Source organism: Macrobrachium nipponense, chromosome 38 (assembly GCF_015104395.2).
Source record: "Macrobrachium nipponense isolate FS-2020 chromosome 38, ASM1510439v2, whole genome shotgun sequence".
Classification (NCBI taxonomy): Eukaryota; Metazoa; Arthropoda; class Malacostraca; order Decapoda; family Palaemonidae; genus Macrobrachium; species Macrobrachium nipponense.
The window spans coordinates 10,948,208-10,954,707 of NC_061098.1; the positions used below are offsets into that span (position 1 = coordinate 10,948,208).

Below are 6,500 nucleotides of genomic sequence, written 5' to 3' on the forward strand. Positions count from 1 at the left end.
CAACCCCGCAGACAGCCCAGGGGGGTCGGGTAATGTTCCACCTCGTGCAGTCCACACTACAATTCTATTTATTGCTTCTCATTGGAAAAAGTTTGGTTCAGCGACTGTGCGTCATGGTGACGAAATCGATTTATACTTACGACTTTGATGCTAGCATTCATATGGTGAATATATGATGTATATCATGAGCGATGCTTCCTTTCCAGGCAAAAATAGACCGAATTTTTCTTTCGTTCTGTATTTTGAGACGTCGGACGTACCACAGGAAGACACGTAACATTTATAAGATCAATACATTTAAAAGATCAAATTATCACATAACTGAAATCCCTCTGAATTCCTAAACTGAGTGACACTGACTAGACAATCGTGATGGAAACGGAAATGCTAAGGATAAAGATAAAGAGGCATAAAAGAAAATTGAGAGAAATGAATAAACAAGTGTGTGTGTGTGTGTGTGTGTGTTTTAAGAACTTCGTTACAAACCGTAGGTACCCAGATTTCGTTGAACAATAGAGAACAAGTCGTAACAAGAGATCGGGACTTGCTAAGGCACGACTTGCAACACGAAGGTATTGATAACCGGTTGATTATATGCTTCCAGGGCCTGCCAAACAGATGACGAAAGAGGCTAGCCGTGCAAAAGCATGAGAAGAATATTATCAACAAGTCTTCCCAAGCAGCCGTGTACAAAATTAATGAAACAGAGAAAGATATTTTTTCATCAACTGCTGCCAACTTTTAATGTGTTAAGGAATTAAAGTTCTATTGACAAAAGTGCTGAGTCCGTAAGGTACGTTTGGTACACAGTAAAGTTGTCAATAGATCTACTGAAATATTTAACGGGTATACCCAAACGAAAACGTACGAGTTCCTGTCACGACTCGTTAGCAACTTCGCTGAACACCACCACAGGAGATTAGATATGTCCCGTGAGATTCCGTGTTATCTCTCAGTTTTTGCTTGTTTACATCATATTTGTATAATTAATTACAGGTTTCTTTAAGATAACTGGTACACCTGCACAGCTTAGGATTTTGGTAATCTATTTAAATTCTGGTTGTGCGTGTCTTTAGACGCATCTATCCCTCAGACCAATGGTAATTTCACTTTCGATCCGGGCAGAGAGGTCGGACCATGCATGGGTCTCTCGTCCTTCCGGAAATTCGTTGAATCTCGTCGCATTTCCCAGTTCCTTTGAAGAGGCGAAATCAATAGCAGAATTCCAAGAGCGCCTCAGAAGATAATGGCACGTTTTGTGGGTTACGGAGGAAACGGAATTTCTTTGGGAACTTCAAACTTCCAGTTCCGTGATCTTGCAAAAATGCGAACTTGAGATTTCCGTTTCCGGGTATATTTTGTATTCACTGAATATTTTTCTCTCTCTCCCAAGTTTTACTCTTATGTTGCTTCTTCTTTTTCTTTTAATTTCGACAATCAAGCTTAGCATGTCATTGCTGGTAACATTTTTATAGTTACATTGGTAAGTTCGCTTGAACAGAAAGAATCAAATATATAGGTCTATTTTCAGTAGGCTACAGTAAAAACCGCCAGGTTTTTTTTCGATGAAAGTCAAAATAGCTCGAAGAATGAAAGCTGAATGCTAATAAATGTGCTACCAGACACACACACACACACACTCAGCACGCACTCACGTGTGTGTGTGTGTGTGTGTGTAGTACTACTGCGATGCTTCGCTATTTACCCGCAAGATTGCATTCGATTCATCTCGTGCTGTCGAGAGACCGAGTCCCCAGGAATATTAGAAAGAAATGTTGGATTAAGGTTTTTTTTTCCTTCGTCTTCTTCTTCTTTGCAATGCGATTATTCCTCTATTGCACGAGTCTCGGCTAGATTTAAGGCGCATGCAACGGAGAAATCACGGCCCTTATGCAACCGTGTCTTGTGCTCTGCCATCGTGATAAGATGGTGTAGGTATATAGCTATCTGGAATGCGTCTTTTTTTCGCTGATGTGGGATTACTGGAAACAGAATTTTCTTCAAATATAACTTTTTTATTTTTTTAATTGGTTTCATGCGTATATTTGCTTGCGACATAAAATCTATCAAACTTTACGGTATATTGTAAAATTGACCCATTTTTTTTTTATTTCGATGTTTCAAATTGATTTAACCCGTAAGCTCGTGACCGACAACTTATCTCCGAGACTTTTATTCGAATTCGTGATGGTCCATTTCTCTTAGGGTAAAGTAAATTCTGACTTTTTTAGGTAAAAAAAATAATCAAATATTTTCCATTTAAATTATCTCTCCTTATGTCCGATTAGAAATACACATATGCAAATACATCATAAAGAACAGTCGTGACTGTTGTACATAAACTAAATTTATTTTTTTCCTTTTTCATTTAACTAAAATTGCTACTAATGATAAATTATGGATTAATCCACAGTCTTATCAGAAATAATCCGAAGGAAATGGCCGAATTAATTATAGTTTTCTCCGTGAATATGCAGACTTGTAATTAAGACATTACAGTCAGCACCACACACACACACACACACATATATATATATATATATATATATAGTATATATATATATATATATATATATATCAATTCAAGCTACAAATGTCCTTTAATATCTAAATTCACTTTACCTCCCAAATGATATATTTTCATATATGTACCGAAGGGGAATTTTTTAATTGATAATAATTTCGTCCCTTCGGTACATATATGAAAATATATCATTTGGGAGGTAAAGTGAATTTAGATATTAAAGGACATTTGTAGCTTGAATTGATATATATAAATGGATCACGGTTCGATGTGATAATTATTCATATATATATATATATATATATATATATATATATATATATATATATATGAGCACACTGCATTAAGGTAGATAGACAAATAGTGTGTGTGTGTGTGTAAACCTATGTATTAAAACGGAGGAAAAAAAACCTGTGTTAGGATAAACCTGATGGAGTTTTTAAATAACAATAAATAAACAAATAGGTAAATAAATAAAATGGAAGGCTCCACAGGAAACAACACATCAGTAGATTTGGAGAGAGAGATTTGTTTTAATCAATTTATTGCGCCCATTGGCGTCAGACATTTGAGTACATGGTAATACAGTAATATTGTTTACCTCTACATTGTAATTAAGTTATGCCTAAAGAAAAAAAATAGTAAAAAAATAAAGTATATACAGACATTTAAGTACATATCAAAACAGTATTGTTTACATCTACAGCACATAATGAGGGTTACACAAAGGAATACAAATAAAGTATAGACAGATATTTAGTACATATTAAATAATATTGCTCATTTCTATATATTAAAGGTTATACAAATGAATTCATATGGAATACAAATTAAATTTAGTTTGATTTCGTAGGTAGGTTGTACCTATCTTTAATCAGTATTACATAACAGCTGATTATTCAGTATCCACCAAAGTGAGGATGGCGCATGAGGATCTCATCGAGCAAATTTATTTATCTGTTCAATAATTTTTTACATATATCAACTACTGTGAGTCTTTGGGGTAATATGTCACTAACAAGTGGACATTCCAGGCAATAGTGTTCCAGGGTGTTGGCGTTGGGTGCGTCACATAACCTACAGGAGGAGAAGTGAGGAACTCCAGCTTGCTCACCACCTGCCAACTGGTCGCCAACCAGCCGAAGACGCGCACAAACAACGTTATTTTGACGAACCATGAGTCCTCTGCGGCGATACTTGTGTTGGTGAGGAAAGAAGTGATCATAATGCTGTATTGATACACTGGTGGCTCTCTCGGCATTACTACGATGATGAGTAGGTGAGCGAGCAGCTTGGCGCACCATTTTTCTGCAGCACAGGAGAGATGGACTGGGAGCATCAGCATCTGGAGGATCCAGCTGACAGGCAGCCTTTGCGAGATGGTCAACGGTGTTGTTAGCCAGAAGACCCACGTGAGAGGGAATCCATAGGAAGTGCACTACCAGTGAGCTCATGTTGGCCATGTCTAGTTTGCCTATGTATTTGTGTAACCAGGGGCTGGTATGCTGGCTTATGTGATGAAAGGGCTTGGAGTGCTGGTTGCGAGTCGCAGATGATCAAGCCGTTGTTTCTAGTCCGTGTGATTAAAATAACTGCATCTAGAAGTCCATGTAGTTCACAATACGTGGAGCTTGATGACTGGGAGGCGACGGCCTGTCCAGCTCCCAAAGTGGGGGAGAAAATAGCACATCCAGCACTGCCATCCTGCTGTAGGGAGCCGTCTGTGTAGAGGTGATGGGCTACACTGAGGGATGAGGATAGTCTGTCGATGGTCTCCAATGCACGTTGTTGTTGAAGTTGAGGCAAGTCAGTCTTAGAGACTGGAGTGTAAGAGATTGCTGGCACAGGAGTCTGCCAGGGTGCAAGGCCATGATCCACGTTCTCTGCCACGATGTTGATGTCAAGCCCCCGAATGCTTGAACAGATAGTACTAACTAGTGTACGTCCCCCCTGGCGTAGTTGTGGACGAGGTGCATCTAGATCCAGAGAAGTTCTGATGATGTTTGAATAGTGAGGAGACAGGTGAGGGTAATACAGGCATTTGATACTGAAGTAGGTGACATTGGAGTATATTCGCTCAACGAGTGGAGGGAGACGGAGTTCGTGTTGCATGTTTACAATTCTAGTGGATGCTGGACAACCTAGAATGAATCTCATTGCTTGGTTCTGGAATTTTTCAAGCGGCTGTAGAGTTGATCTGGAGAGTTGACATAGTGCAGGGGAAAGATAATCTATCACTGAGCGGATGAAAGCAATATATATGTTTCTGGCAACTGGGATAGATACTCCTGCAGAATAATTAGTAAGCCACTTGAGAGGAGTCAGGCGTCGCTGTAACCGGGCCAGCAGATCTTGAACAATGGGATGTACTCTCTGTCTTGCTGGAATGGATGGTGTAATTTGCACTGGCGCTCCCAAATATACTGTGTGCATAAAGGTACAACATTGTTCCCCACAGTAAATTCTGGTAGATTCCTTGCTGGCCTTGGGGAGAAGATTCTACTTTTTCCTGGGGAGATGATAAGACCACAGGAGGATGCTGATTCGTAGAAGGAAGAAAGGAAGCATTGCAAGTGATCCAGGGAGGTTGAATGAATGCAAATATCGTCTGCGTAGCAAGTGATGGTTGTGTTATCAGTATTAGGAAGTAAGGAAAGAAGGCGATGTAGGAGGATATTAAATAAAAACGGACTAAGTAGCCCCCCTTGTGGAGTACCAAGTTCAAGTTCCTTTGCAGTGCTCAATGCTCCCTTAAACAGCACACGAGAGACTCTATTTCGAAGATATCCACGTATCCACCTCAAAAGGTTTCCCTTGATTCCAAAATCAATAAGCTGGTCTAAAATAATGTCTCTATTTGCAACATCAAATGCACTTTTCAAATCAATGAAGGCTACAACACTGGTTTTGGGGAGAGGGGACGAGTGTAGAGCTCCATGAGACAATGATGTGTTCCTCGTTGGGGTAGGAAGCCTTATATTCTAGATGAAAGCTTATCTTGCAGCCAGAACATAAGGCGTGAGAGGAGGATACGTTCAAATACTTTGCAGAAAACAGGAGGTGAGGGAGATAGGACGAAATTTGTCAGTGCCAGGCTTGGGGGAACGGTATAAATTGTACTACGAGTCCATGCTAGGGGCACATATCCCAGGCAGAGGCAGAGGTTGTAGAGCCGGAGGAGAGGGTTGCCAGGTATTTTTATGAGTGTGCAAAGGACTGCATAGGTGATGCCATCATCACCAGGAGCTGACTTCTTACTCCTTGCTAAGGCACGTCATAGCTCTCCCTTAGTTATGGGTACATCGTCCTCTTCATCACTGCTTAGTAAGGCGGAACTGAGACGAAAGGCACGATGGTTTTTATGTGAAGAGAGAGAGTCTTGTATATGAGGTGGAAGGTTGATGGTTCGTGACTGTGCTGACCACTCATCAATAAGGTCCTGTGCATACTGAGCAGGGCTGTGGTGGAGGACACTTGGGAGTTTCTTCTTCACAATCCTGTTGATGAGGTGCCACATGGAACCGATGCTTGTTTGATGGTTGATGCTGTCTGTTAATTTGTGCCAGGAATCTGTTTTTACACATTGCTGTAGAGCAACTAGATCATCTCTCGATAGTTGATACTGGTGCAGAGTCTCAGGACTTGGTTGTCTCATAAAGGCAAGGCCATCATCCATCGCCTTCTTTTCTGCCTGAGAAATTCGATTATCCAGTGTCATAGCACCAACACGATGCCTGATATGAGGCTTTCTGATATATTGTGTGTGGAAAGCATGTGTGGTACAAACAAGTAAGGAGTAAAGTTTCTCCGGACAGTGGAGGTCAAATGTGGGTCGAAGGTTAGTCATATATGAAATGTACGTAGGCTGGTACTTAGGCGGAATTGTGATGCAAGTGCGATTGTGTATTGGAGTAGGTGTAGCGGGAAGGGAATATTGGATGCTGAGACCAATGTGATCAGAGAAGAGCGTAGGAAC

The 6,500-nt window shown here is 40.4% G+C and overlaps 1 pseudogene; it reads right to left on the bottom strand.

Moving 5' to 3' along the window:
• Positions 1-3,919: 3,919 nt before the first annotated feature.
• Positions 3,920-5,802, bottom strand: LOC135209532 (uncharacterized; annotated as a pseudogene).
• Positions 5,803-6,500: the final 698 nt, after the last annotated feature.